Below are 26,725 nucleotides of genomic sequence, written 5' to 3' on the forward strand. Positions count from 1 at the left end.
TTTTTTGCCGCTCTGCTTTGCCATGCTGTTTTCTTTACCTTTCCCCGGCCTTGTCGAGGGTGGGTGGTGTGATGTCGGTTATGGGGGCCGGTAAGTTGCCGCCCTGGGCTTTTGTTGTTCCTGGAGCACATAAAGAAGAGTGACTAGTACGGGGGTTGAACCCGTGACCTTGGCGTTATTAGCACCACGCTCTGACCAACTGAGCTAACCGGCCACTGGACACCATTGCAATATTTTATGTTTTTTTTTATTTTATGTACCCCGAAGCAGACTCAATCGGTACGCTGGGGTCTGAGGGCGATAGGTGGGTACCTGGTGGACACCTTGTTTGTGCTCTTGACAGGTATTTCGGGACAGTTTAACAATTGGCTTTTGATGGTGGAACAAGCTAAAACAAGGAAAACAAATTGTTTAGCGCGCCTGGGAGTGGGCCCCTTATTGCAAATAGTTCCCGCTGTGATTTCCGCCGAGTGTCCCTGATGAATACATCCACTGCTCCAGAAGCAGCCTCGGCTAATTGTCGGCCATTCGCCATAGCGCACCCCGAGGTTACAGAGGTCAAAGGTAAGCCCATATTCAGCAGCACACTGGCGAAAGGTAAATTTATGTGCATTACCGTTTCCACAGGTTCCCGATTGGTACAACCCGGCATTAATATCTCTTGGTGTAATTCTACCTTACAGATGGATGCCTTCTTCCGGCCGATACTCAGGGCTGACCTCTGGTGGTGGTGCGGTGGCACACGGTGCAAACGTCTCCTTTTTGCCCTCAAAATACAAGGGCAACAGGACAATCCCTTGGCTCCACCAAGACTTGAACTTAGACCACTGGATTCAAAGTCCGGGGTGCTAACCATTACACCACGGAACCTGCAAGGGTACAGACAGCGCCGGGCCCTGAAGTACATCCTGTCAGATTACATTAGCGTTGACATAACTTCACTGATGGTGGTGTTCTGGGAATTGTGTAGAAAAGTAGTTCAGGGGGAGGGAGGGCTTGTCCGAGAATTGAACTCGGGACCTCTTGCACCCTAAGCAAGAATCATACTACTAGACCAACAAGCCCCTGCTTGGGCAAATACTTACCTCAGTTGGCGGCCATGATGCGGGTGTTTTCACAGTTGACTGGGTTGTGCGCTGTTGGTTATGGGGACCGGGGGGGGTTATGAGGGGCGGGGTGTTGTGGACGAGGGCTTTTTTGTTCCTTCACGGTCCGCATTCTCTGCACTCGTGATGTAAAATTTTGGGTAGAGGATAATAGGGTCCACTGCCACCTTTGATCTGCTCCTTGCAGTCTTGGTGACCAAGATGTGTGTTGCCGCTCTGCTTTGACGTGCTGTTTTCTTTACCTTTCCCCGGTCTTTCGGCAGTCTTGTCGAGGGTGTTTCACAGGTGGGTGGGGTGATGTTGGTTATGGAGTGGGTTGTCGCCGTGGGCTTTTGTTATTCCTTGAGCACATAAAGATGGATGGTCAGTATGGGGGTTGAACCCGTGACCTTGGCGTTATTAGCACCACGCTCTGACCAACTGAGCTAACCAACCACAGGACACCTTTGCATCAAATGTTTCCAGCTCAAATCAACTAACTCATCCTTAACAGACCGCATTCTCTGTGCTCGTGGTCCAAATTTTGCTTCTCGGACAATGGGGTCATCTGCCCCCATTGATCATGCAGTCACGGTGGGCGAGAGGTTTGCCGCTGCTCTGCTTTGCCATGCTGTTTTCTTTACCTTTCCCCGGTCGGTTGGCAGCCTTGATGGGGGTGTTTCGCAGTTGACTGGGTTGTGCGCTGTTGGTTATGGGGCCTGGGGGGTTTTGGGCTTTTGTCGCCGCCATGCTGTTTTCCTTGTGGTGGTGTACTGTTAGTTGTTGTCAACGGGGGCTTTTGTCGTTTCTTCACGGTCCGCATTCTCTGCACTCGTGGTCTGAAGAGGATAATGGGGTCCACTGCCCCCATTGATCTGCTCCTTGAGTGTTGGTGACCAAGAGGTTTTTTGCCGCTCTGCTTTGCCATGCTGTTTTCTTTACCTTTCCCCGGCCTTGTCGAGGGTGGGTGGTGTGATGTCGGTTATGGGGGCCGGTAAGTTGCCGCCCTGGGCTTTTGTTGTTCCTGGAGCACATAAAGAAGAGTGACTAGTACGGGGGTTGAACCCGTGACCTTGGCGTTATTAGCACCACGCTCTGACCAACTGAGCTAACCGGCCACTGGACACCATTGCAATATTTTATGTTTTTTTTTATTTTATGTACCCCGAAGCAGACTCAATCGGTACGCTGGGGTCTGAGGGCGATAGGTGGGTACCTGGTGGACACCTTGTTTGTGCTCTTGACAGGTATTTCGGGACAGTTTAACAATTGGCTTTTGATGGTGGAACAAGCTAAAACAAGGAAAACAAATTGTTTAGCGCGCCTGGGAGTGGGCCCCTTATTGCAAATAGTTCCCGCTGTGATTTCCGCCGAGTGTCCCTGATGAATACATCCACTGCTCCAGAAGCAGCCTCGGCTAATTGTCGGCCATTCGCCATAGCGCACCCCGAGGTTACAGAGGTCAAAGGTAAGCCCATATTCAGCAGCACACTGGCGAAAGGTAAATTTATGTGCATTACCGTTTCCACAGGTTCCCGATTGGTACAACCCGGCATTAATATCTCTTGGTGTAATTCTACCTTACAGATGGATGCCTTCTTCCGGCCGATACTCAGGGCTGACCTCTGGTGGTGGTGCGGTGGCACACGGTGCAAACGTCTCCTTTTTGCCCTCAAAATACAAGGGCAACAGGACAATCCCTTGGCTCCACCAAGACTTGAACTTAGACCACTGGATTCAAAGTCCGGGGTGCTAACCATTACACCACGGAACCTGCAAGGGTACAGACAGCGCCGGGCCCTGAAGTACATCCTGTCAGATTACATTAGCGTTGACATAACTTCACTGATGGTGGTGTTCTGGGAATTGTGTAGAAAAGTAGTTCAGGGGGAGGGAGGGCTTGTCCGAGAATTGAACTCGGGACCTCTTGCACCCTAAGCAAGAATCATACTACTAGACCAACAAGCCCCTGCTTGGGCAAATACTTACCTCAGTTGGCGGCCATGATGCGGGTGTTTTCACAGTTGACTGGGTTGTGCGCTGTTGGTTATGGGGACCGGGGGGGGGTTATGAGGGGCGGGGTGTTGTGGACGAGGGCTTTTTTGTTCCTTCACGGTCCGCATTCTCTGCACTCGTGATGTAAAATTTTGGGTAGAGGATAATAGGGTCCACTGCCACCTTTGATCTGCTCCTTGCAGTCTTGGTGACCAAGATGTGTGTTGCCGCTCTGCTTTGACATGCTGTTTTCTTTACCTTTCCCCGGTCTTTCGGCAGTCTTGTCGAGGGTGTTTCACAGGTGGGTGGGGTGATGTTGGTTATGGAGTGGGTTGTCGCCGTGGGCTTTTGTTATTCCTTGAGCACATAAAGATGGATGGTCAGTATGGGGGTTGAACCCGTGACCTTGGCGTTATTAGCACCACGCTCTGACCAACTGAGCTAACCAACCACAGGACACCTTTGCATCAAATGTTTCCAGCTCAAATCAACTAACTCATCCTTAACAGACCGCATTCTCTGTGCTCGTGGTCGAAATTTTGCTTCTCGGACAATGGGGTCATCTGCCCCCATTGATCATGCAGTCACGGTGGGCGAGAGGTTTGCCGCTGCTCTGCTTTGCCATGCTGTTTTCTTTACCTTTCCCCGGTCGGTTGGCAGCCTTGATGGGGGTGTTTCGCAGTTGACTGGGTTGTGCGCTGTTGGTTATGGGGCCTGGGGGGTTTTGGGCTTTTGTCGCCGCCATGCTGTTTTCCTTGTGGTGGTGTACTGTTAGTTGTTGTCAACGGGGGCTTTTGTCGTTTCTTCACGGTCCGCATTCTCTGCACTCGTGGTCTGAAGAGGATAATGGGGTCCACTGCCCCCATTGATCTGCTCCTTGAGTGTTGGTGACCAAGAGGTTTTTTGCCGCTCTGCTTTGCCATGCTGTTTTCTTTACCTTTCCCCGGCCTTGTCGAGGGTGGGTGGTGTGATGTCGGTTATGGGGGCCGGTAAGTTGCCGCCCTGGGCTTTTGTTGTTCCTGGAGCACATAAAGAAGAGTGACTAGTACAGGGGTTGAACCCGTGACCTTGGCGTTATTAGCACCACGCTCTGACCAACTGAGCTAACCGGCCACTGGACACCATTGCAATATTTTATGTTTTTTTTTTATTTTATGTACCCCGAAGCAGACTCAATCGGTACGCTGGGGTCTGAGGGCGATAGGTGGGTACCTGGTGGACACCTTGTTTGTGCTCTTGACAGGTATTTCGGGACAGTTTAACAATTGGCTTTTGATGGTGGAACAAGCTAAAACAAGGAAAACAAATTGTTTAGCGCACCTGGGAGTGGGCCCCTTATTGCAAATAGTTCCCGCTGTGATTTCCGCCGAGTGTCCCTGATGAATACATCCACTGCTCCAGAAGCAGCCTCGGCTAATTGTCGGCCATTCGCCATAGCGCACCCCGAGGTTACAGAGGTCAAAGGTAAGCCCATATTCAGCAGCACACTGGCGAAAGGTAAATTTATGTGCATTACCGTTTCCACAGGTTCCCGATTGGTACAACCCGGCATTAATATCTCTTGGTGTAATTCTACCTTACAGATGGATGCCTTCTTCCGGCCGATACTCAGGGCTGACCTCTGGTGGTGGTGCGGTGGCACACGGTGCAAACGTCTCCTTTTTGCCCTCAAAATACAAGGGCAACAGGACAATCCCTTGGCTCCACCAAGACTTGAACTTAGACCACTGGATTCAAAGTCCGGGGTGCTAACCATTACAACACGGAACCTGCAAGGGTACAGACAGCGCCGGGCCCTGAAGTACATCCTGTCAGATTACATTAGCGTTGACATAACTTCACTGATGGTGGTGTTCTGGGAATTGTGTAGAAAAGTAGTTCAGGGGGAGGGAGGGCTTGTCCGAGAATTGAACTCGGGACCTCTTGCACCCTAAGCAAGAATCATACCACTAGACCAACAAGCCCCTGCTTGGGCAAATACTTACCTCAGTTGGCGGCCATGATGCGGGTGTTTTCACAGTTGACTGGGTTGTGCGCTGTTGGTTATGGGGACCGGGGGGGGTTATGAGGGGCGGGGTGTTGTGGACGAGGGCTTTTTTGTTCCTTCACGGTCCGCATTCTCTGCACTCGTGATGTAAAATTTTGGGTAGAGGATAATAGGGTCCACTGCCACCTTTGATCTGCTCCTTGCAGTCTTGGTGACCAAGATGTGTGTTGCCGCTCTGCTTTCTTTACCTTTCCCCGGTCTTTCGGCAGTCTTGTCGAGGGTGTTTCACAGGTGGGTGGGGTGATGTTGGTTATGGAGTGGGTTGTCGCCGTGGGCTTTTGTTATTCCTTGAGCACATAAAGATGGATGGTCAGTATGGGGGTTGAACCCATGACCTTGGCGTTATTAGCACCACGCTCTGACCAACTGAGCTAACCAACCACAGGACACCTTTGCATCAAATGTTTCCAGCTCAAATCAACTAACTCATCCTTAACAGACCGCATTCTCTGTGCTCGTGGTCGAAATTTTGCTTCTCGGACAATGGGGTCATCTGCCCCCATTGATCATGCAGTCACGGTGGGCGAGAGGTTTGCCGCTGCTCTGCTTTGCCATGCTGTTTTCTTTACCTTTCCCCGGTCGGTTGGCAGCCTTGATGGGGGTGTTTCGCAGTTGACTGGGTTGTGCGCTGTTGGTTATGGGGCCTGGGGGGTTTTGGGCTTTTGTCGCCGCCATGCTGTTTTCCTTGTGGTGGTGTACTGTTAGTTGTTGTCAACGGGGGCTTTTGTCGTTTCTTCACGGTCCGCATTCTCTGCACTCGTGGTCTGAAGAGGATAATGGGGTCCACTGCCCCCATTGATCTGCTCCTTGAGTGTTGGTGACCAAGAGGTTTTTTGCCGCTCTGCTTTGCCATGCTGTTTTCTTTACCTTTCCCCGGCCTTGTCGAGGGTGGGTGGTGTGATGTCGGTTATGGGGGCCGGTAAGTTGCCGCCCTGGGCTTTTGTTGTTCCTGGAGCACATAAAGAAGAGTGACTAGTACGGGGGTTGAACCCGTGACCTTGGCGTTATTAGCACCACGCTCTGACCAACTGAGCTAACCGGCCACTGGACACCATTGCAATATTTTATGTTTTTTTTAATTTTATGTACCCCGAAGCAGACTCAATCGGTACGCTGGGGTCTGAGGGCGATAGGTGGGTACCTGGTGGACACCTTGTTTGTGCTCTTGACAGGTATTTCGGGACAGTTTAACAATTGGCTTTTGATGGTGGAACAAGCTAAAACAAGGAAAACAAATTGTTTAGCGCGCCTGGGAGTGGGCCCCTTATTGCAAATAGTTCCCGCTGTGATTTCCGCCGAGTGTCCCTGATGAATACATCCACTGCTCCAGAAGCAGCCTCGGCTAATTGTCGGCCATTCGCCATAGCGCACCCCGAGGTTACAGAGGTCAAAGGTAAGCCCATATTCAGCAGCACACTGGCGAAAGGTAAATTTATGTGCATTACCGTTTCCACAGGTTCCCGATTGGTACAACCCGGCATTAATATCTCTTGGTGTAATTCTACCTTACAGATGGATGCCTTCTTCCGGCCGATACTCAGGGCTGACCTCTGGTGGTGGTGCGGTGGCACACGGTGCAAACGTCTCCTTTTTGCCCTCAAAATACAAGGGCAACAGGACAATCCCTTGGCTCCACCAAGACTTGAACTTAGACCACTGGATTCAAAGTCCGGGGTGCTAACCATTACACCACGGAACCTGCAAGGGTACAGACAGCGCCGGGCCCTGAAGTACATCCTGTCAGATTACATTAGCGTTGACATAACTTCACTGATGGTGGTGTTCTGGGAATTGTGTAGAAAAGTAGTTCAGGGGGAGGGAGGGCTTGTCCGAGAATTGAACTCGGGACCTCTTGCACCCTAAGCAAGAATCATACCACTAGACCAACAAGCCCCTGCTTGGGCAAATACTTACCTCAGTTGGCGGCCATGATGCGGGTGTTTTCACAGTTGACTGGGTTGTGCGCTGTTGGTTATGGGGACCGGGGGGGGTTATGAGGGGTGGGGTGTTGTGGACGAGGGCTTTTTTGTTCCTTCACGGTCCGCATTCTCTGCACTCGTGATGTAAAATTTTGGGTAGAGGATAATAGGGTCCACTGCCACCTTTGATCTGCTCCTTGCAGTCTTGGTGACCAAGATGTGTGTTGCCGCTCTGCTTTGACGTGCTGTTTTCTTTACCTTTCCCCGGTCTTTCGGCAGTCTTGTCGAGGGTGTTTCACAGGTGGGTGGGGTGATGTTGGTTATGGAGTGGGTTGTCGCCGTGGGCTTTTGTTATTCCTTGAGCACATAAAGATGGATGGTCAGTATGGGGGTTGAACCCGTGACCTTGGCGTTATTAGCACCACGCTCTGACCAACTGAGCTAACCAACCACAGGACACCTTTGCATCAAATGTTTCCAGCTCAAATCAACTAACTCATCCTTAACAGACCGCATTCTCTGTGCTCGTGGTCGAAATTTTGCTTCTCGGACAATGGGGTCATCTGCCCCCATTGATCATGCAGTCACGGTGGGCGAGAGGTTTGCCGCTGCTCTGCTTTGCCATGCTGTTTTCTTTACCTTTCCCCGGTCGGTTGGCAGCCTTGATGGGGGTGTTTCGCAGTTGACTGGGTTGTGCGCTGTTGGTTATGGGGCCTGGGGGGTTTTGGGCTTTTGTCGCCGCCATGCTGTTTTCCTTGTGGTGGTGTACTGTTAGTTGTTGTCAACGGGGGCTTTTGTCGTTTCTTCACGGTCCGCATTCTCTGCACTCGTGGTCTGAAGAGGATAATGGGGTCCACTGCCCCCATTGATCTGCTCCTTGAGTCTTGTTGACCAAGAGGTTTTTTGCCGCTCTGCTTTGGCATGCTGTTTTCTTTACCTTTCCCCGGCCTTGTCGAGGGTGGGCGGTGTGATGTCGGTTATGGGGGCCGGTAAGTTGCCGCCCTGGGCTTTTGTTGTTCCTGGAGCACATAAAGAAGAGTGGCTAGTACGGGGGTTGAACCCGTGACCTTGGCGTTATTAGCACCACGCTCTGACCAACTGAGCTAACCGGCCACTGGACACCATTGCAATATTTTATGTTTTTTTTTTATTTTATGTACCCCGAAGCAGACTCAATCGGTACGCTGGGGTCTGAGGGCGATAGGTGGGTACCTGGTGGACACCTTGTTTGTGCTCTTGACAGGTATTTCGGGACAGTTTAACAATTGGCTTTTGATGGTGGAACAAGCTAAAACAAGGAAAACAAATTGTTTAGCGCGCCTGGGAGTGGGCCCCTTATTGCAAATAGTTCCCGCTGTGATTTCCGCCGAGTGTCCCTGATGAATACATCCACTGCTCCAGAAGCAGCCTCGGCTAATTGTCGGCCATTCGCCATAGCGCACCCCGAGGTTACAGAGGTCAAAGGTAAGCTCATATTCAGCAGCACACTGGCGAAAGGTAAATTTATGTGCATTACCGTTTCCACAGGTTCCCGATTGGTACAACCCGGCATTAATATCTCTTGGTGTAATTCTACCTTACAGATGGATGCCTTCTTCCGGCCGATACTCAGGGCTGACCTCTGGTGGTGGTGCGGTGGCACACGGTGCAAACGTCTCCTTTTTGCCCTCAAAATACAAGGGCAACAGGACAATCCCTTGGTTCTACCAAGACTTGAACTTAGCCCACTGGATTCAAAGTCCGGGGTGCTAACCATTACACCACGGAACCTGCAAGGGTACAGACAGCGCCGGGCCCTGAAGTACATCCTGTCAGATTACATAACTTCACTGATGGTGGTGTTCTGGGAACTGTGTAGAAAAGTAGTTCAGGGGCAGGGAGGGCTTGTCCGAGAATTGAACTCGGGACCTCTTGCACCCAAAGCAAGAATCATACCACTAGACCAACAAGCCCCTGCTTGGGCCAATACTTACCTTTCCCCGGTCAGTTGGCGGCCATGATGCGGGTGTTTTCGCAGTTGACTGGGTTGTGCGCTGTTGGTTATGGGGACCGGAGGGGTTATGAGGGGCGGGGTGTTGTGAACGAGGGCTTTTTTGTTCCTTCACGGTCCGCATTCTCTGCACTCGTGATGTAAAATTTTGGGTAGAGGATAATAGGGTCCACTGCCACCTTTGAGCTGCTCCTTGCAGTCTTGGTGACCAAGAGGTTTGTTGCCGCTCTGCTTTGACGTGCTGTTTTCTTTACCTTTCCCCGGTCTTTCGGCAGTCTTGTCGAGGGTGTTTCACCGGTGGGTGGGGTGATGTTGGTTATGGAGACCAGCGGGTTGTCGCCGTGGGCTTTTGTTGTTCCTGGAGCACATAAAGATGGATGGTCAGTACGGGGGTTGAACCCGTGACCTTGGCGTTATTAGCACCACGCTCTGACCAACTGAGCAAACCAACCACAGGACACCTTTGCATCAAATGTTTCCAGCTCAAATCAACTAACTCATCCTTAACAGACCGCATTCTCTGTGCTCGTGGTCGAAATTTTGCTTCTCGGACAATGGGGTCATCTGCCCCCATTGATCGTGCAGTCACGGTGGGCGAGAGGTTTGCCGCTGCTCTGCTTTGCCATGCTGTTTTCTTTACCTTTCCCCGGTCGGTTGGCAGCCTTGATGGGGGTGTTTCGCAGTTGACTGGGTTGTGCGCTGTTGGTTATGGGGCCTGGGGGGTTTTGGGCTTTTGTCGCCGCCATGCTGTTTTCCTTGTGGTGGTGTACTGTTAGTTGTTGTCAACGGGGGCTTTTGTCGTTTCTTCACGGTCCGCATTCTCTGCACTCGTGGTCTGAAGAGGATAATGGGGTCCACTGCCCCCATTGATCTGCTCCTTGAGTCTTGTTGACCAAGAGGTTTTTTGCCGCTCTGCTTTGACATGCTGTTTTCTTTACCTTTCCCCGGCCTTGTCGAGGGTGGGTGGTGTGATGTCGGTTATGGGGGCCGGTAAGTTGCCGCCCTGGTCTTTTGTTGTTCCTGGAGCACATAAAGAAGAGTGGCCAGTACGGGGGTTGAACCCGTGACCTTGGCGTTATTAGCACCACGCTCTGACCAACTGAGCTAACCGGCCACTGGACACCATTGCAATATTATATGTTTTTTTTTAATTTTATGTACCCCGAAGCAGACTCAATCGGTACGCTGGGGTCTGAGGGCGATAGGTGGGTACCTGGTGGACACCTTGTTTGTGCTCTTGACAGGTATTTCGGGACAGTTTAACAATTGGCTTTTGATGGTGGAACAAGCTAAAACAAGGAAAACAAATTGTTTAGCGCGCCTGGGAGTGGGCCCCTTATTGCAAATAGTTCCCGCTGTGATTTCCGCCGAGTGTCCCTGATGAATACATCCACTGCTCCAGAAGCAGCCTCGGCTAATTGTCGGCCATTCGCCATAGCGCACCCCGAGGTTACAGAGGTCAAAGGTAAGCCCATATTCAGCAGCACACTGGCGAAAGGTAAATTTATGTGCATTACCGTTTCCACAGGTTCCCGATTGGTACAACCCGGCATTAATATCTCTTGGTGTAATTCTACCTTACAGATGGATGCCTTCTTCCGGCCGATACTCAGGGCTGACCTCTGGTGGTGGTGCGGTGGCACACGGTGCAAATGTCTCCTTTTTGCCCTCAAAATACAAGGGCAACAGGACAATCCCTTGGCTCCACCAAGACTTGAACTTAGACCACTGGATTCAAAGTCCGGGGTGCTAACCATTACACCACGGAACCTGCAAGGGTACAGACAGCGCCGGGCCCTGAAGTACATCCTGTCAGATTACATTAGCGTTGACATAACTTCACTGATGGTGGTGTTCTGGGAATTGTGTAGAAAAGTAGCTCAGGGGGAGGGAGGGCTTGTCCGAGAATTGAACTCGGGACCTCTTGCACCCTAAGCAAGAATCATACCACTAGACCAACAAGCCCCTGCTTGGGCAAATACTTACCTCAGTTGGCGGCCATGATGCGGGTGTTTTCACAGTTGACTGGGTTGTGCGCTGTTGGTTATGGGGACCGGGGGGGTTATGAGGGGCGGGGTGTTGTGGACGAGGGCTTTTTTGTTCCTTCACGGTCCGCATTCTCTGCACTCGTGATGTAAAATTTTGGGTAGAGGATAATAGGGTCCACTGCCACCTTTGATCTGCTCCTTGCAGTCTTGGTGACCAAGATGTGTGTTGCCGCTCTGCTTTGACGTGCTGTTTTCTTTACCTTTCCCCGGTCTTTCGGCAGTCTTGTCGAGGGTGTTTCACAGGTGGGTGGGGTGATGTTGGTTATGGAGTGGGTTGTCGCCGTGGGCTTTTGTTATTCCTTGAGCACATAAAGATGGATGGTCAGTATGGGGGTTGAACCCGTGACCTTGGCGTTATTAGCACCACGCTCTGACCAACTGAGCTAACCAACCACAGGACACCTTTGCATCAAATGTTTCCAGCTCAAATCAACTAACTCATCCTTAACAGACCGCATTCTCTGTGCTCGTGGTCGAAATTTTGCTTCTCGGACAATGGGGTCATCTGCCCCCATTGATCATGCAGTCACGGTGGGCGAGAGGTTTGCCGCTGCTCTGCTTTGCCATGCTGTTTTCTTTACCTTTCCCCGGTCGGTTGGCAGCCTTGATGGGGGTGTTTCGCAGTTGACTGGGTTGTGCGCTGTTGGTTATGGGGCCTGGGGGGTTTTGGGCTTTTGTCGCCGCCATGCTGTTTTCCTTGTGGTGGTGTACTGTTAGTTGTTGTCAACGGGGGCTTTTGTCGTTTCTTCACGGTCCGCATTCTCTGCACTCGTGGTCTGAAGAGGATAATGGGGTCCACTGCCCCCATTGATCTGCTCCTTGAGTCTTGTTGACCAAGAGGTTTTTTGCCGCTCTGCTTTGGCATGCTGTTTTCTTTACCTTTCCCCGGCCTTGTCGAGGGTGGGCGGTGTGATGTCGGTTATGGGGGCCGGTAAGTTGCCGCCCTGGGCTTTTGTTGTTCCTGGAGCACATAAAGAAGAGTGGCTAGTACGGGGGTTGAACCCGTGACCTTGGCGTTATTAGCACCACGCTCTGACCAACTGAGCTAACCGGCCACTGGACACCATTGCAATATTTTATGTTTTTTTTTTATTTTATGTACCCCGAAGCAGACTCAATCGGTACGCTGGGGTCTGAGGGCGATAGGTGGGTACCTGGTGGACACCTTGTTTGTGCTCTTGACAGGTATTTCGGGACAGTTTAACAATTGGCTTTTGATGGTGGAACAAGCTAAAACAAGGAAAACAAATTGTTTAGCGCGCCTGGGAGTGGGCCCCTTATTGCAAATAGTTCCCGCTGTGATTTCCGCCGAGTGTCCCTGATGAATACATCCACTGCTCCAGAAGCAGCCTCGGCTAATTGTCGGCCATTCGCCATAGCGCACCCCGAGGTTACAGAGGTCAAAGGTAAGCTCATATTCAGCAGCACACTGGCGAAAGGTAAATTTATGTGCATTACCGTTTCCACAGGTTCCCGATTGGTACAACCCGGCATTAATATCTCTTGGTGTAATTCTACCTTACAGATGGATGCCTTCTTCCGGCCGATACTCAGGGCTGACCTCTGGTGGTGGTGCGGTGGCACACGGTGCAAACGTCTCCTTTTTGCCCTCAAAATACAAGGGCAACAGGACAATCCCTTGGTTCTACCAAGACTTGAACTTAGCCCACTGGATTCAAAGTCCGGGGTGCTAACCATTACACCACGGAACCTGCAAGGGTACAGACAGCGCCGGGCCCTGAAGTACATCCTGTCAGATTACATTAGCGTTGACATAACTTCACTGATGGTGGTGTTCTGGGAATTGTGTAGAAAAGTAGTTCAGGGGGAGGGAGGGCTTGTCCGAGAATTGAACTCGGGACCTCTTGCACCCTAAGCAAGAATCATACCACTAGACCAACAAGCCCCTGCTTGGGCAAATACTTACCTCAGTTGGCGGCCATGATGCGGGTGTTTTCACAGTTGACTGGGTTGTGCGCTGTTGGTTATGGGGACCGGGGGGGTTATGAGGGGCGGGGTGTTGTGGACGAGGGCTTTTTTGTTCCTTCACGGTCCGCATTCTCTGCACTCGTGATGTAAAATTTTGGGTAGAGGATAATAGGGTCCACTGCCACCTTTGATCTGCTCCTTGCAGTCTTGGTGACCAAGATGTGTGTTGCCGCTCTGCTTTGACGTGCTGTTTTCTTTACCTTTCCCCGGTCTTTCGGCAGTCTTGTCGAGGGTGTTTCACAGGTGGGTGGGGTGATGTTGGTTATGGAGTGGGTTGTCGCCGTGGGCTTTTGTTATTCCTTGAGCACATAAAGATGGATGGTCAGTATGGGGGTTGAACCCGTGACCTTGGCGTTATTAGCACCACGCTCTGACCAACTGAGCTAACCAACCACAGGACACCTTTGCATCAAATGTTTCCAGCTCAAATCAACTAACTCATCCTTAACAGACCGCATTCTCTGTGCTCGTGGTCGAAATTTTGCTTCTCGGACAATGGGGTCATCTGCCCCCATTGATCATGCAGTCACGGTGGGCGAGAGGTTTGCCGCTGCTCTGCTTTGCCATGCTGTTTTCTTTACCTTTCCCCGGTCGGTTGGCAGCCTTGATGGGGGTGTTTCGCAGTTGACTGGGTTGTGCGCTGTTGGTTATGGGGCCTGGGGGGTTTTGGGCTTTTGTCGCCGCCATGCTGTTTTCCTTGTGGTGGTGTACTGTTAGTTGTTGTCAACGGGGGCTTTTGTCGTTTCTTCACGGTCCGCATTCTCTGCACTCGTGGTCTGAAGAGGATAATGGGGTCCACTGCCCCCATTGATCTGCTCCTTGAGTCTTGTTGACCAAGAGGTTTTTTGCCGCTCTGCTTTGGCATGCTGTTTTCTTTACCTTTCCCCGGCCTTGTCGAGGGTGGGCGGTGTGATGTCGGTTATGGGGGCCGGTAAGTTGCCGCCCTGGGCTTTTGTTGTTCCTGGAGCACATAAAGAAGAGTGGCTAGTACGGGGGTTGAACCCGTGACCTTGGCGTTATTAGCACCACGCTCTGACCAACTGAGCTAACCGGCCACTGGACACCATTGCAATATTTTATGTTTTTTTTTTATTTTATGTACCCCGAAGCAGACTCAATCGGTACGCTGGGGTCTGAGGGCGATAGGTGGGTACCTGGTGGACACCTTGTTTGTGCTCTTGACAGGTATTTCGGGACAGTTTAACAATTGGCTTTTGATGGTGGAACAAGCTAAAACAAGGAAAACAAATTGTTTAGCGCGCCTGGGAGTGGGCCCCTTATTGCAAATAGTTCCCGCTGTGATTTCCGCCGAGTGTCCCTGATGAATACATCCACTGCTCCAGAAGCAGCCTCGGCTAATTGTCGGCCATTCGCCATAGCGCACCCCGAGGTTACAGAGGTCAAAGGTAAGCTCATATTCAGCAGCACACTGGCGAAAGGTAAATTTATGTGCATTACCGTTTCCACAGGTTCCCGATTGGTACAACCCGGCATTAATATCTCTTGGTGTAATTCTACCTTACAGATGGATGCCTTCTTCCGGCCGATACTCAGGGCTGACCTCTGGTGGTGGTGCGGTGGCACACGGTGCAAACGTCTCCTTTTTGCCCTCAAAATACAAGGGCAACAGGACAATCCCTTGGTTCTACCAAGACTTGAACTTAGCCCACTGGATTCAAAGTCCGGGGTGCTAACCATTACACCACGGAACCTGCAAGGGTACAGACAGCGCCGGGCCCTGAAGTACATCCTGTCAGATTACATAACTTCACTGATGGTGGTGTTCTGGGAACTGTGTAGAAAAGTAGTTCAGGGGCAGGGAGGGCTTGTCCGAGAATTGAACTCGGGACCTCTTGCACCCAACGCAAGAATCATACCACTAGACCAACAAGCCCCTGCTTGGGCCAATACTTACCTTTCCCCGGTCAGTTGGCGGCCATGATGCGGGTGTTTTCGCAGTTGACTGGGTTGTGCGCTGTTGGTTATGGGGACCGGAGGGGTTATGAGGGGCGGGGTGTTGTGAACGAGGGCTTTTTTGTTCCTTCACGGTCCGCATTCTCTGCACTCGTGATGTAAAATTTTGGGTAGAGGATAATAGGGTCCACTGCCACCTTTGAGCTGCTCCTTGCAGTCTTGGTGACCAAGAGGTTTGTTGCCGCTCTGCTTTGACGTGCTGTTTTCTTTACCTTTCCCCGGTCTTTCGGCAGTCTTGTCGAGGGTGTTTCACCGGTGGGTGGGGTGATGTTGGTTATGGAGACCAGCGGGTTGTCGCCGTGGGCTTTTGTTGTTCCTGGAGCACATAAAGATGGATGGTCAGTACGGGGGTTGAACCCGTGACCTTGGCGTTATTAGCACCACGCTCTGACCAACTGAGCAAACCAACCACAGGACACCTTTGCATCAAATGTTTCCAGCTCAAATCAACTAACTCATCCTTAACAGACCGCATTCTCTGTGCTCGTGGTCGAAATTTTGCTTCTCGGACAATGGGGTCATCTGCCCCCATTGATCGTGCAGTCACGGTGGGCGAGAGGTTTGCCGCTGCTCTGCTTTGCCATGCTGTTTTCTTTACCTTTCCCCGGTCGGTTGGCAGCCTTGATGGGGGTGTTTCGCAGTTGACTGGGTTGTGCGCTGTTGGTTATGGGGCCTGGGGGGTTTTGGGCTTTTGTCGCCGCCATGCTGTTTTCCTTGTGGTGGTGTACTGTTAGTTGTTGTCAACGGGGGCTTTTGTCGTTTCTTCACGGTCCGCATTCTCTGCACTCGTGGTCTGAAGAGGATAATGGGGTCCACTGCCCCCATTGATCTGCTCCTTGAGTCTTGTTGACCAAGAGGTTTTTTGCCGCTCTGCTTTGACATGCTGTTTTCTTTACCTTTCCCCGGCCTTGTCGAGGGTGGGTGGTGTGATGTCGGTTATGGGGGCCGGTAAGTTGCCGCCCTGGGCTTTTGTTGTTCCTGGAGCACATAAGAAGAGTGGCCAGTACGGGGGTTGAACCCGTGACCTTGGCGTTATTAGCACCACGCTCTGACCAACTGAGCTAACCGGCCACTGGACACCATTGCAATATTTTATGTTTTTTTTTAATTTTATGTACCCCGAAGCAGACTCAATCGGTACGCTGGGGTCTGAGGGCGATAGGTGGGTACCTGGTGGACACCTTGTTTGTGCTCTTGACAGGTATTTCGGGACAGTTTAACAATTGGCTTTTGATGGTGGAACAAGCTAAAACAAGGAAAACAAATTGTTTAGCGCGCCTGGGAGTGGGCCCCTTATTGCAAATAGTTCCCGCTGTGATTTCCGCCGAGTGTCCCTGATGAATACATCCACTGCTCCAGAAGCAGCCTCGGCTAATTGTCGGCCATTCGCCATAGCGCACCCCGAGGTTACAGAGGTCAAAGGTAAGCCCATATTCAGCAGCACACTGGCGAAAGGTAAATTTATGTGCATTACCGTTTCCACAGGTTCCCGATTGGTACAACCCGGCATTAATATCTCTTGGTGTAATTCTACCTTACAGATGGATGCCTTCTTCCGGCCGATACTCAGGGCTGACCTCTGGTGGTGGTGCGGTGGCACACGGTGCAAATGTCTCCTTTTTGCCCTCAAAATACAAGGGCAACAGGACAATCCCTTGGCTCCACCAAGACTTGAACTTAGACCACTGGATTCAAAGTCCGGGGTGCTAACCATTACACCACGGAACCTGCAAGGGTACAGACAGCGCCGGGCCCTGAAGTACATCCTGTCAGATTACATTAGCGTTGACATAACTTCACTGATGGTGGTGTTCTGGGAATTGTGTAGAAAAGTAGTTCAGGGGGAGGGAGGGCTTGTCCGAGAATTGAACTCGGGACCTCTTGCACCCTAAGCAAGAATCATACCACTAGACCAACAAGCCCCTGCTTGGGCAAATACTTACCTCAGTTGGCGGCCATGATGCGGGTGTTTTCACAGTTGACTGGGTTGTGCGCTGTTGGTTATGGGGACCGGGGGGGTTATGAGGGGCGGGGTGTTGTGGACGAGGGCTTTTTTGTTCCTTCACGGTCCGCATTCTCTGCACTCGTGATGTAAAATTTTGGGTAGAGGATAATAGGGTCCACTGCCACCTTTGATCTGCTCCTTGCAGTCTTGGTGACCAAGATGTGTGTTGCCGCTCTGCTTTGACGTGCTGTTTTCTTTACCTTTCCCCGGTCTTTCGGCAGTCTTGTCGAGGGTGTTTCACAGGTGGGTGGGGTGATGTTGGTTATGGAGTGGGTTGTCGCCGTGGGCTTTTGTTATTCCTTGAGCACATAAAGATGGATGGTCAGTATGGGGGTTGAACCCGTGACCTTGGCGTTATTAGCACCACGCTCTGACCAACTGAGCTAACCAACCACAGGACACCTTTGCATCAAATGTTTCCAGCTCAAATCAACTAACTCATCCTTAACAGACCGCATTCTCTGTGCTCGTGGTCGAAATTTTGCTTCTCGGACAATGGGGTCATCTGCCCCCATTGATCGTGCAGTCACGGTGGGCGAGAGGTTTGCCGCTGCTCTGCTTTGCCATGCTGTTTTCTTTACCTTTCCCCGGTCGGTTGGCAGCCTTGATGGGGGTGTTTCGCAGTTGACTGGGTTGTGCGCTGTTGGTTATGGGGCCTGGGGGGTTTTGGGCTTTTGTCGCCGCCATGCTGTTTTCCTTGTGGTGGTGTACTGTTAGTTGTTGTCAACGGGGGCTTTTGTCGTTTCTTCACGGTCCGCATTCTCTGCACTCGTGGTCTGAAGAGGATAATGGGGTCCACTGCCCCCATTGATCTGCTCCTTGAGTCTTGTTGACCAAGAGGTTTTTTGCCGCTCTGCTTTGGCATGCTGTTTTCTTTACCTTTCCCCGGCCTTGTCGAGGGTGGGCGGTGTGATGTCGGTTATGGGGGCCGGTAAGTTGCCGCCCTGGGCTTTTGTTGTTCCTGGAGCACATAAAGAAGAGTGGCTAGTACGGGGGTTGAACCCGTGACCTTGGCGTTATTAGCACCACGCTCTGACCAACTGAGCTAACCGGCCACTGGACACCATTGCAATATTTTATGTTTTTTTTTTATTTTATGTACCCCGAAGCAGACTCAATCGGTACGCTGGGGTCTGAGGGCGATAGGTGGGTACCTGGTGGACACCTTGTTTGTGCTCTTGACAGGTATTTCGGGACAGTTTAACAATTGGCTTTTGATGGTGGAACAAGCTAAAACAAGGAAAACAAATTGTTTAGCGCGCCTGGGAGTGGGCCCCTTATTGCAAATAGTTCCCGCTGTGATTTCCGCCGAGTGTCCCTGATGAATACATCCACTGCTCCAGAAGCAGCCTCGGCTAATTGTCGGCCATTCGCCATAGCGCACCCCGAGGTTACAGAGGTCAAAGGTAAGCTCATATTCAGCAGCACACTGGCGAAAGGTAAATTTATGTGCATTACCGTTTCCACAGGTTCCCGATTGGTACAACCCGGCATTAATATCTCTTGGTGTAATTCTACCTTACAGATGGATGCCTTCTTCCGGCCGATACTCAGGGCTGACCTCTGGTGGTGGTGCGGTGGCACACGGTGCAAACGTCTCCTTTTTGCCCTCAAAATACAAGGGCAACAGGACAATCCCTTGGTTCTACCAAGACTTGAACTTAGCCCACTGGATTCAAAGTCCGGGGTGCTAACCATTACACCACGGAACCTGCAAGGGTACAGACAGCGCCGGGCCCTGAAGTACATCCTGTCAGATTACATTAGCGTTGACATAACTTCACTGATGGTGGTGTTCTGGGAACTGTGTAGAAAAGTAGTTCAGGGGCAGGGAGGGCTTGTCCGAGAATTGAACTCGGGACCTCTTGCACCCAAAGCAAGAATCATACCACTAGACCAACAAGCCCCTGCTTGGGCCAATACTTACCTTTCCCCGGTCAGTTGGCGGCCATGATGCGGGTGTTTTCGCAGTTGACTGGGTTGTGCGCTGTTGGTTATGGGGACCGGAGGGGTTATGAGGGGCGGGGTGTTGTGAACGAGGGCTTTTTTGTTCCTTCACGGTCCGCATTCTCTGCACTCGTGATGTAAAATTTTGGGTAGAGGATAATAGGGTCCACTGCCACCTTTGAGCTGCTCCTTGCAGTCTTGGTGACCAAGAGGTTTGTTGCCGCTCTGCTTTGACGTGCTGTTTTCTTTACCTTTCCCCGGTCTTTCGGCAGTCTTGTCGAGGGTGTTTCACCGGTGGGTGGGGTGATGTTGGTTATGGAGACCAGCGGGTTGTCGCCGTGGGCTTTTGTTGTTCCTGGAGCACATAAAGATGGATGGTCAGTACGGGGGTTGAACCCGTGACCTTGGCGTTATTAGCACCACGCTCTGACCAACTGAGCAAACCAACCACAGGACACCTTTGCATCAAATGTTTCCAGCTCAAATCAACTAACTCATCCTTAACAGACCGCATTCTCTGTGCTCGTGGTCGAAATTTTGCTTCTCGGACAATGGGGTCATCTGCCCCCATTGATCGTGCAGTCACGGTGGGCGAGAGGTTTGCCGCTGCTCTGCTTTGCCATGCTGTTTTCTTTACCTTTCCCCGGTCGGTTGGCAGCCTTGATGGGGGTGTTTCGCAGTTGACTGGGTTGTGCGCTGTTGGTTATGGGGCCTGGGGGGTTTTGGGCTTTTGTCGCCGCCATGCTGTTTTCCTTGTGGTGGTGTACTGTTAGTTGTTGTCAACGGGGGCTTTTGTCGTTTCTTCACGGTCCGCATTCTCTGCACTCGTGGTCTGAAGAGGATAATGGGGTCCACTGCCCCCATTGATCTGCTCCTTGAGTCTTGTTGACCAAGAGGTTTTTTGCCGCTCTGCTTTGACATGCTGTTTTCTTTACCTTTCCCCGGCCTTGTCGAGGGTGGGTGGTGTGATGTCGGTTATGGGGGCCGGTAAGTTGCCGCCCTGGGCTTTTGTTGTTCCTGGAGCACATAAAGAAGAGTGACTAGTACGGGGGTTGAACCCGTGACCTTGGCGTTATTAGCACCACGCTCTGACCAACTGAGCTAACCGGCCACTGGACACCATTGCAATATTTTATGTTTTTTTTTTATTTTATGTACCCCGAAGCAGACTCAATCGGTACGCTGGGGTCTGAGGGCGATAGGTGGGTACCTGGTGGACACCTTGTTTGTGCTCTTGACAGGTATTTCGGGACAGTTTAACAATTGGCTTTTGATGGTGGAACAAGCTAAAACAAGGAAAACAAATTGTTTAGCGCGCCTGGGAGTGGGCCCCTTATTGCAAATAGTTCCCGCTGTGATTTCCGCCGAGTGTCCCTGATGAATACATCCACTGCTCCAGAAGCAGCCTCGGCTAATTGTCGGCCATTCGCCATAGCGCACCCCGAGGTTACAGAGGTCAAAGGTAAGCCCATATTCAGCAGCACACTGGCGAAAGGTAAATTTATGTGCATTACCGTTTCCACAGGTTCCCGATTGGTACAACCCGGCATTAATATCTCTTGGTGTAATTCTACCTTACAGATGGATGCCTTCTTCCGGCCGATACTCAGGGCTGACCTCTGGTGGTGGTGCGGTGGCACACGGTGCAAATGTCTCCTTTTTGCCCTCAAAATACAAGGGCAACAGGACAATCCCTTGGCTCCACCAAGACTTGAACTTAGACCACTGGATTCAAAGTCCGGGGTGCTAACCATTACACCACGGAACCTGCAAGGGTACAGACAGCGCCGGGCCCTGAAGTACATCCTGTCAGATTACATTAGCGTTGACATAACTTCACTGATGGTGGTGTTCTGGGAATTGTGTAGAAAAGTAGTTCAGGGGGAGGGAGGGCTTGTCCGAGAATTGAACTCGGGATCTCTTGCACCCTAAGCAAGAATCATACCACTAGACCAACAAGCCCCTGCTTGGGCAAATACTTACCTCAGTTGGCGGCCATGATGCGGGTGTTTTCACAGTTGACTGGGTTGTGCGCTGTTGGTTATGGGGACCGGGGGGGTTATGAGGGGCGGGGTGTTGTGGACGAGGGCTTTTTTGTTCCTTCACGGTCCGCATTCTCTGCACTCGTGATGTAAAATTTTGGGTAGAGGATAATAGGGTCCACTGCCACCTTTGATCTGCTCCTTGCAGTCTTGGTGACCAAGATGTGTGTTGCCGCTCTGCTTTGACGTGCTGTTTTCTTTACCTTTCCCCGGTCTTTCGGCAGTCTTGTCGAGGGTGTTTCACAGGTGGGTGGGGTGATGTTGGTTATGGAGTGGGTTGTCGCCGTGGGCTTTTGTTATTCCTTGAGCACATAAAGATGGATGGTCAGTATGGGGGTTGAACCCGTGACCTTGGCGTTATTAGCACCACGCTCTGACCAACTGAGCTAACCAACCACAGGACACCTTTGCATCAAATGTTTCCAGCTCAAATCAACTAACTCATCCTTAACAGACCGCATTCTCTGTGCTCGTGGTCGAAATTTTGCTTCTCGGACAATGGGGTCATCTGCCCCCATTGATCGTGCAGTCACGGTGGGCGAGAGGTTTGCCGCTGCTCTGCTTTGCCATGCTGTTTTCTTTACCTTTCCCCGGTCGGTTGGCAGCCTTGATGGGGGTGTTTCGCAGTTGACTGGGTTGTGCGCTGTTGGTTATGGGGCCTGGGGGGTTTTGGGCTTTTGTCGCCGCCATGCTGTTTTCCTTGTGGTGGTGTACTGTTAGTTGTTGTCAACGGGGGCTTTTGTCGTTTCTTCACGGTCCGCATTCTCTGCACTCGTGGTCTGAAGAGGATAATGGGGTCCACTGCCCCCATTGATCTGCTCCTTGAGTGTTGGTGACCAAGAGGTTTTTTGCCGCTCTGCTTTGGCATGCTGTTTTCTTTACCTTTCCCCGGCCTTGTCGAGGGTGGGTGGTGTGATGTCGGTTATGGGGGCCGGTAAGTTGCCGCCCTGGGCTTTTGTTGTTCCTGGAGCACATAAAGAAGAGTGGCTAGTACGGGGGTTGAACCCGTGACCTTGGCGTTATTAGCACCACGCTCTGACCAACTGAGCTAACCGGCCACTGGACACCATTGCAATGTTTTATGTTTTTTTTTTATTTTATGTACCCCGAAGCAGACTCAATCGGTACGCTGGGGTCTGAGGGCGATAGGTGGGTACCTGGTGGACACCTTGTTTGTGCTCTTGACAGGTATTTCGGGACAGTTTAACAATTGGCTTTTGATGGTGGAACAAGCTAAAACAAGGAAAACAAATTGTTTAGCGCGCCTGGGAGTGGGCCCCTTATTGCAAATAGTTCCCGCTGTGATTTCCGCCGAGTGTCCCTGATGAATACATCCACTGCTCCAGAAGCAGCCTCGGCTAATTGTCGGCCATTCGCCATAGCGCACCCCGAGGTTACAGAGGTCAAAGGTAAGCTCATATTCAGCAGCACACTGGCGAAAGGTAAATTTATGTGCATTACCGTTTCCACAGGTTCCCGATTGGTACAACCCGGCATTAATATCTCTTGGTGTAATTCTACCTTACAGATGGATGCCTTCTTCCGGCCGATACTCAGGGCTGACCTCTGGTGGTGGTGCGGTGGCACACGGTGCAAACGTCTCCTTTTTGCCCTCAAAATACAAGGGCAACAGGACAATCCCTTGGTTCTACCAAGACTTGAACTTAGCCCACTGGATTCAAAGTCCGGGGTGCTAACCATTACAACACGGAACCTGCAAGGGTACAGACAGCGCCGGGCCCTGAAGTACATCCTGTCAGATTACATTAGCGTTGACATAACTTCACTGATGGTGGTGTTCTGGGAACTGTGTAGAAAAGTAGTTCAGGGGCAGGGAGGGCTTGTCCGAGAATTGAACTCGGGACCTCTTGCACCCAAAGCAAGAATCATACCACTAGACCAACAAGCCCCTGCTTGGGCCAATACTTACCTTTCCCCGGTCAGTTGGCGGCCATGATGCGGGTGTTTTCGCAGTTGACTGGGTTGTGCGCTGTTGGTTATGGGGACCGGAGGGGTTATGAGGGGCGGGGTGTTGTGAACGAGGGCTTTTTTGTTCCTTCACGGTCCGCATTCTCTGCACTCGTGATGTAAAATTTTGGGTAGAGGATAATAGGGTCCACTGCCACCTTTGAGCTGCTCCTTGCAGTCTTGGTGACCAAGAGGTTTGTTGCCGCTCTGCTTTGACGTGCTGTTTTCTTTACCTTTCCCCGGTCTTTCGGCAGTCTTGTCGAGGGTGTTTCACCGGTGGGTGGGGTGATGTTGGTTATGGAGACCAGCGGGTTGTCGCCGTGGGCTTTTGTTGTTCCTGGAGCACATAAAGATGGATGGTCAGTACGGGGGTTGAACCCGTGACCTTGGCGTTATTAGCACCACGCTCTGACCAACTGAGCAAACCAACCACAGGACACCTTTGCATCAAATGTTTCCAGCTCAAATCAACTAACTCATCCTTAACAGATCGCATTCTTTGTGCTCGTGGTCGAAATTTTGCTTCTCGGACAATGGGGTCATCTGCCCCCATTGATCGTGCAGTCACGGTGGGCGAGAGGTTTGCCGCTGCTCTGCTTTGCCATGCTGTTTTCTTTACCTTTCCCCGGTCGGTTGGCAGCCTTGATGGGGGTGTTTCGCAGTTGACTGGGTTGTGCGCTGTTGGTTATGGGGCCTGGGGGGTTTTGGGCTTTTGTCGCCGCCATGCTGTTTTCCTTGTGGTGGTGTACTGTTAGTTGTTGTCAACGGGGGCTTTTGTCGTTCCTTCACGGTCCGCATTCTCTGCACTCGTGGTCTGAAGAGGATAATGGGGTCCACTGCCCCCATTGATCTGCTCCTTGAGTCTTGTTGACCAAGAGGTTTTTTGCCGCTCTGCTTTGACATGCTGTTTTCTTTACCTTTCCCCGGCCTTGTCGAGGGTGGGTGGTGTGATGTCGGTTATGGGGGCCGGTAAGTTGCCGCCCTGGGCTTTTGTTGTTCCTGGAGCACATAAAGAAGAGTGGCTAGTACGGGGGTTGAACCCGTGACCTTGGCGTTATTAGCACCACGCTCTGACCAACTGAGCTAACCGGCCACTGGACACCATTGCAATATTTTATGTTTTTTTTTTATTTTATGTACCCCGAAGCAGACTCAATCGGTACGCTGGGGTCTGAGGGCGATAGGTGGGTACCTGGTGGACACCTTGTTTGTGCTCTTGACAGGTATTTTGGGACAGTTTAACAATTGGCTTTTGATGGTGGAACAAGCTAAAACAAGGAAAACAAATTGTTTAGCGCGCCTGGGAGTGGGCCCCTTATTGCAAATAGTTCCCGCTGTGATTTCCGCCCAGTGTCCCTGATGAATACATCCACTGCTCCAGAAGCAGCCTCGGCTAATTGTCGGCCATTCGCCATAGCGCACCCCGAGGTTACAGAGGTCAAAGGTAAGCCCATATTCAGCAGCACACTGGCGAAAGGTAAATTTATGTGCATTACCGTTTCCACAGGTTCCCGATTGGTACAACCCGGCATTAATATCTCTTGGTGTAATTCTACCTTACAGATGGATGCCTTCTTCCGGCCGATACTCAGGGCTGACCTCTGGTGGTGGTGCGGTGGCACACGGTGCAAACGTCTCCTTTTTGCCCTCAAAATACAAGGGCAACAGGACAATCCCTTGGCTCCACCAAGACTTGAACTTAGACCACTGGATTCAAAGTCCGGGGTGCTAACCATTACACCACGGAACCTGCAAGGGTACAGACAGCGCCGGGCCCTGAAGTACATCCTGTCAGATTACATTAGCGTTGACATAACTTCACTGATGGTGGTGTTCTGGGAATTGTGTAGAAAAGTAGTTCAGGGGGAGGGAGGGCTTGTCCGAGAATTGAACTCGGGACCTCTTGCACCCTAAGCAAGAATCATACCACTAGACCAACAAGCCCCTGCTTGGGCAAATACTTACCTCAGTTGGCGGCCATGATGCGGGTGTTTTCACAGTTGACTGGGTTGTGCGCTGTTGGTTATGGGGACCGGGGGGGTTATGAGGGGCGGGGTGTTGTGGACGAGGGCTTTTTTGTTCCTTCACGGTCCGCATTCTCTGCACTCGTGATGTAAAATTTTGGGTAGAGGATAATAGGGTTAGGGTTAGGGTTAGGGTTAGGGTTAGGGTTAGGGTTAGGGCTAGGGCTAGGGCTAGGGCTAGGGCTAGGGCTAGGGTTAGGGTTAGGGTTAGGGCTAGGGCTAGGGCTAGGGTTAGGGTTAGGGTTAGGGTTAGGCTTTGAGTAAGCTCCTCCCCCTCTGGCTGAGGAGGAAGAGGGAAACGCACGGTCCTTCCCCCGGGCCAGACCTCCTTCCCGGTCCCTGGAAGCAGGGACCCAACGAGCCCCCGCCCTGTTCCTCATTTGGGGACGTTCCCTTGAACTTTGGTCGCCACGAGAGCGCCCCCTACCGTAGCGCACCACAGTCCATTCCCCATCCGTGGGGTACATAATTATCAAATGTATGTTTTTTTCTTTTTTATTTTGTAAGTTTTTATGGGGTTTTTTTGTTTTTTGAAAAGAGAAAAAAAACAACAAACAACAAACAATAAACAACAAACAACAGGTTTTAACCAAATAAAATGTCTAAATTAGACTTTGAAATTTGGTGTGCTATGTCGCAACGTTTCGATCGACTAGGATCTTCCTCAGGCGTAGCACACCAGTACAAAAAAAAGGTCCTTCTCCTTCCACACTCAACTCAAGAGTGACCAACTCTTCCTCTGCTTCTCCCTTATATAGGCTTCTGCTGTCAACCCAAACTAAAGAGAAAGTAAAAAGAAACTAACAGCATAGAAACTTCTCAATCTCTCTCCCTGTTGTTTTACTGCCCCACACTCCTCCCATACACACAAACACCTATATACACATCATTTTAAATCTGTATGCTGCTTTATTTATTTATATATTTATTTAGTAAATTATTTATTTATTTATATATTTATTTATTTATTAATGGGTTAGGGTTAGGGTTAGGGTTGGGGCCAGGGTTAGGGTTAGGGTTAGGGTTAGGGTTAGGGCTAGGGTTAGGGTTAGGGTTAGGGCTAGGGTTAGGGTTAGGGTTAGGGTTAGGGTTAGGGTTAGGGTTGGGGCCAGGGTTAGGGTTAGGGTTAGGGTTAGGGTTAGGGTTAGGGTTAGGGTTAGGGTTAGGGTTAGGGTTGGGGCCAGGGTTAGGGTTAGGGTTAGGGTTAGGGTTAGGGTTAGGGTTAGGGTTAGGGTTAGGGTTCGGGTTAGGGTTAGGGCTGGAAATGGGAAACCTATATCTTAAATGCCACTAATAATCATTGAAATAACTATTATTAAGCCCACCTGGGGTCCTGGTACTCAATTTATCTATCCACTGTCTCTCCGCTCTTTTCCTTTCTGCATCTGTCCAAACCGAACAACTCTGTAATCCAGCCACCCTAACTGCCTCCTCCCCATGTTTCAAAAAGTGTTTTACTACAAAAAATGTATTTCCTCTTTTGTTTTTAATATTATATTTATGTTGTCTCATTCGAATGGCCATGGAATTTTTTGTCTCACCCACATACTGCTTCCCGCATTTTGCACAGAACAGTACGTACACGCAGTTGGATGTGAGGTAAGTGAAATCTTGGCAGATTTTGTACACTCTTTTGTTTGATTGGTTATAAATAAACTTTAATTTGCAAAAACACTGCGTTCTTGGTTTTCT

At 51.0% G+C, this 26,725-nt stretch overlaps 38 non-coding genes across 38 annotated transcripts; all 38 read right to left on the bottom strand.

The window, feature by feature from the left end:
- Nucleotides 1-140: 140 nt before the first annotated feature.
- On the bottom strand, nt 141-214 carry trnai-aau (transfer RNA isoleucine (anticodon AAU)). Its single transcript has one exon. It is a non-coding gene; the product is annotated as a tRNA-Ile (tRNA).
- Nucleotides 215-992: 778 nt separating this feature from the next.
- On the bottom strand, nt 993-1,064 carry trnap-agg (transfer RNA proline (anticodon AGG)). The gene has a single exon. It is a non-coding gene; the product is annotated as a tRNA-Pro (tRNA).
- Nucleotides 1,065-1,467: 403 nt separating this feature from the next.
- On the bottom strand, nt 1,468-1,541 carry trnai-aau (transfer RNA isoleucine (anticodon AAU)). The gene has a single exon. It is a non-coding gene; the product is annotated as a tRNA-Ile (tRNA).
- Nucleotides 1,542-2,129: 588 nt separating this feature from the next.
- trnai-aau (transfer RNA isoleucine (anticodon AAU)) lies at nt 2,130-2,203 on the bottom strand. The gene has a single exon. It is a non-coding gene; the product is annotated as a tRNA-Ile (tRNA).
- A 778-nt stretch (nt 2,204-2,981) lies between these two features.
- On the bottom strand, nt 2,982-3,053 carry trnap-agg (transfer RNA proline (anticodon AGG)). Its single transcript has one exon. It is a non-coding gene; the product is annotated as a tRNA-Pro (tRNA).
- A 404-nt stretch (nt 3,054-3,457) lies between these two features.
- trnai-aau (transfer RNA isoleucine (anticodon AAU)) lies at nt 3,458-3,531 on the bottom strand. Its single transcript has one exon. It is a non-coding gene; the product is annotated as a tRNA-Ile (tRNA).
- A 588-nt stretch (nt 3,532-4,119) lies between these two features.
- trnai-aau (transfer RNA isoleucine (anticodon AAU)) lies at nt 4,120-4,193 on the bottom strand. The gene has a single exon. It is a non-coding gene; the product is annotated as a tRNA-Ile (tRNA).
- Nucleotides 4,194-4,972: 779 nt separating this feature from the next.
- trnap-agg (transfer RNA proline (anticodon AGG)) lies at nt 4,973-5,044 on the bottom strand. Its single transcript has one exon. It is a non-coding gene; the product is annotated as a tRNA-Pro (tRNA).
- A 390-nt stretch (nt 5,045-5,434) lies between these two features.
- On the bottom strand, nt 5,435-5,508 carry trnai-aau (transfer RNA isoleucine (anticodon AAU)). The gene has a single exon. It is a non-coding gene; the product is annotated as a tRNA-Ile (tRNA).
- A 588-nt stretch (nt 5,509-6,096) lies between these two features.
- Nucleotides 6,097-6,170, bottom strand: trnai-aau (transfer RNA isoleucine (anticodon AAU)). The gene has a single exon. It is a non-coding gene; the product is annotated as a tRNA-Ile (tRNA).
- Nucleotides 6,171-6,948: 778 nt separating this feature from the next.
- Nucleotides 6,949-7,020, bottom strand: trnap-agg (transfer RNA proline (anticodon AGG)). Its single transcript has one exon. It is a non-coding gene; the product is annotated as a tRNA-Pro (tRNA).
- A 403-nt stretch (nt 7,021-7,423) lies between these two features.
- Nucleotides 7,424-7,497, bottom strand: trnai-aau (transfer RNA isoleucine (anticodon AAU)). The gene has a single exon. It is a non-coding gene; the product is annotated as a tRNA-Ile (tRNA).
- Nucleotides 7,498-8,085: 588 nt separating this feature from the next.
- On the bottom strand, nt 8,086-8,159 carry trnai-aau (transfer RNA isoleucine (anticodon AAU)). The gene has a single exon. It is a non-coding gene; the product is annotated as a tRNA-Ile (tRNA).
- A 767-nt stretch (nt 8,160-8,926) lies between these two features.
- trnap-ugg (transfer RNA proline (anticodon UGG)) lies at nt 8,927-8,998 on the bottom strand. The gene has a single exon. It is a non-coding gene; the product is annotated as a tRNA-Pro (tRNA).
- Nucleotides 8,999-9,414: 416 nt separating this feature from the next.
- trnai-aau (transfer RNA isoleucine (anticodon AAU)) lies at nt 9,415-9,488 on the bottom strand. Its single transcript has one exon. It is a non-coding gene; the product is annotated as a tRNA-Ile (tRNA).
- A 588-nt stretch (nt 9,489-10,076) lies between these two features.
- trnai-aau (transfer RNA isoleucine (anticodon AAU)) lies at nt 10,077-10,150 on the bottom strand. The gene has a single exon. It is a non-coding gene; the product is annotated as a tRNA-Ile (tRNA).
- A 779-nt stretch (nt 10,151-10,929) lies between these two features.
- trnap-agg (transfer RNA proline (anticodon AGG)) lies at nt 10,930-11,001 on the bottom strand. Its single transcript has one exon. It is a non-coding gene; the product is annotated as a tRNA-Pro (tRNA).
- A 402-nt stretch (nt 11,002-11,403) lies between these two features.
- Nucleotides 11,404-11,477, bottom strand: trnai-aau (transfer RNA isoleucine (anticodon AAU)). Its single transcript has one exon. It is a non-coding gene; the product is annotated as a tRNA-Ile (tRNA).
- A 588-nt stretch (nt 11,478-12,065) lies between these two features.
- trnai-aau (transfer RNA isoleucine (anticodon AAU)) lies at nt 12,066-12,139 on the bottom strand. The gene has a single exon. It is a non-coding gene; the product is annotated as a tRNA-Ile (tRNA).
- A 779-nt stretch (nt 12,140-12,918) lies between these two features.
- trnap-agg (transfer RNA proline (anticodon AGG)) lies at nt 12,919-12,990 on the bottom strand. The gene has a single exon. It is a non-coding gene; the product is annotated as a tRNA-Pro (tRNA).
- Nucleotides 12,991-13,392: 402 nt separating this feature from the next.
- On the bottom strand, nt 13,393-13,466 carry trnai-aau (transfer RNA isoleucine (anticodon AAU)). Its single transcript has one exon. It is a non-coding gene; the product is annotated as a tRNA-Ile (tRNA).
- Nucleotides 13,467-14,054: 588 nt separating this feature from the next.
- trnai-aau (transfer RNA isoleucine (anticodon AAU)) lies at nt 14,055-14,128 on the bottom strand. The gene has a single exon. It is a non-coding gene; the product is annotated as a tRNA-Ile (tRNA).
- Nucleotides 14,129-14,895: 767 nt separating this feature from the next.
- trnap-ugg (transfer RNA proline (anticodon UGG)) lies at nt 14,896-14,967 on the bottom strand. Its single transcript has one exon. It is a non-coding gene; the product is annotated as a tRNA-Pro (tRNA).
- A 416-nt stretch (nt 14,968-15,383) lies between these two features.
- trnai-aau (transfer RNA isoleucine (anticodon AAU)) lies at nt 15,384-15,457 on the bottom strand. The gene has a single exon. It is a non-coding gene; the product is annotated as a tRNA-Ile (tRNA).
- A 587-nt stretch (nt 15,458-16,044) lies between these two features.
- trnai-aau (transfer RNA isoleucine (anticodon AAU)) lies at nt 16,045-16,118 on the bottom strand. The gene has a single exon. It is a non-coding gene; the product is annotated as a tRNA-Ile (tRNA).
- A 779-nt stretch (nt 16,119-16,897) lies between these two features.
- trnap-agg (transfer RNA proline (anticodon AGG)) lies at nt 16,898-16,969 on the bottom strand. Its single transcript has one exon. It is a non-coding gene; the product is annotated as a tRNA-Pro (tRNA).
- A 402-nt stretch (nt 16,970-17,371) lies between these two features.
- On the bottom strand, nt 17,372-17,445 carry trnai-aau (transfer RNA isoleucine (anticodon AAU)). Its single transcript has one exon. It is a non-coding gene; the product is annotated as a tRNA-Ile (tRNA).
- A 588-nt stretch (nt 17,446-18,033) lies between these two features.
- trnai-aau (transfer RNA isoleucine (anticodon AAU)) lies at nt 18,034-18,107 on the bottom strand. The gene has a single exon. It is a non-coding gene; the product is annotated as a tRNA-Ile (tRNA).
- Nucleotides 18,108-18,886: 779 nt separating this feature from the next.
- trnap-ugg (transfer RNA proline (anticodon UGG)) lies at nt 18,887-18,958 on the bottom strand. The gene has a single exon. It is a non-coding gene; the product is annotated as a tRNA-Pro (tRNA).
- Nucleotides 18,959-19,374: 416 nt separating this feature from the next.
- trnai-aau (transfer RNA isoleucine (anticodon AAU)) lies at nt 19,375-19,448 on the bottom strand. The gene has a single exon. It is a non-coding gene; the product is annotated as a tRNA-Ile (tRNA).
- A 588-nt stretch (nt 19,449-20,036) lies between these two features.
- On the bottom strand, nt 20,037-20,110 carry trnai-aau (transfer RNA isoleucine (anticodon AAU)). The gene has a single exon. It is a non-coding gene; the product is annotated as a tRNA-Ile (tRNA).
- A 779-nt stretch (nt 20,111-20,889) lies between these two features.
- trnap-agg (transfer RNA proline (anticodon AGG)) lies at nt 20,890-20,961 on the bottom strand. Its single transcript has one exon. It is a non-coding gene; the product is annotated as a tRNA-Pro (tRNA).
- Nucleotides 20,962-21,363: 402 nt separating this feature from the next.
- trnai-aau (transfer RNA isoleucine (anticodon AAU)) lies at nt 21,364-21,437 on the bottom strand. Its single transcript has one exon. It is a non-coding gene; the product is annotated as a tRNA-Ile (tRNA).
- Nucleotides 21,438-22,025: 588 nt separating this feature from the next.
- Nucleotides 22,026-22,099, bottom strand: trnai-aau (transfer RNA isoleucine (anticodon AAU)). The gene has a single exon. It is a non-coding gene; the product is annotated as a tRNA-Ile (tRNA).
- A 779-nt stretch (nt 22,100-22,878) lies between these two features.
- trnap-ugg (transfer RNA proline (anticodon UGG)) lies at nt 22,879-22,950 on the bottom strand. Its single transcript has one exon. It is a non-coding gene; the product is annotated as a tRNA-Pro (tRNA).
- Nucleotides 22,951-23,366: 416 nt separating this feature from the next.
- Nucleotides 23,367-23,440, bottom strand: trnai-aau (transfer RNA isoleucine (anticodon AAU)). Its single transcript has one exon. It is a non-coding gene; the product is annotated as a tRNA-Ile (tRNA).
- Nucleotides 23,441-24,028: 588 nt separating this feature from the next.
- On the bottom strand, nt 24,029-24,102 carry trnai-aau (transfer RNA isoleucine (anticodon AAU)). Its single transcript has one exon. It is a non-coding gene; the product is annotated as a tRNA-Ile (tRNA).
- A 779-nt stretch (nt 24,103-24,881) lies between these two features.
- Nucleotides 24,882-24,953, bottom strand: trnap-agg (transfer RNA proline (anticodon AGG)). Its single transcript has one exon. It is a non-coding gene; the product is annotated as a tRNA-Pro (tRNA).
- Nucleotides 24,954-26,725: the final 1,772 nt, after the last annotated feature.

The sequence above is a fragment of the Doryrhamphus excisus genome, chromosome 5 (assembly GCF_030265055.1).
Source record: "Doryrhamphus excisus isolate RoL2022-K1 chromosome 5, RoL_Dexc_1.0, whole genome shotgun sequence".
Taxonomy (NCBI): Eukaryota; Metazoa; Chordata; class Actinopteri; order Syngnathiformes; family Syngnathidae; genus Doryrhamphus; species Doryrhamphus excisus.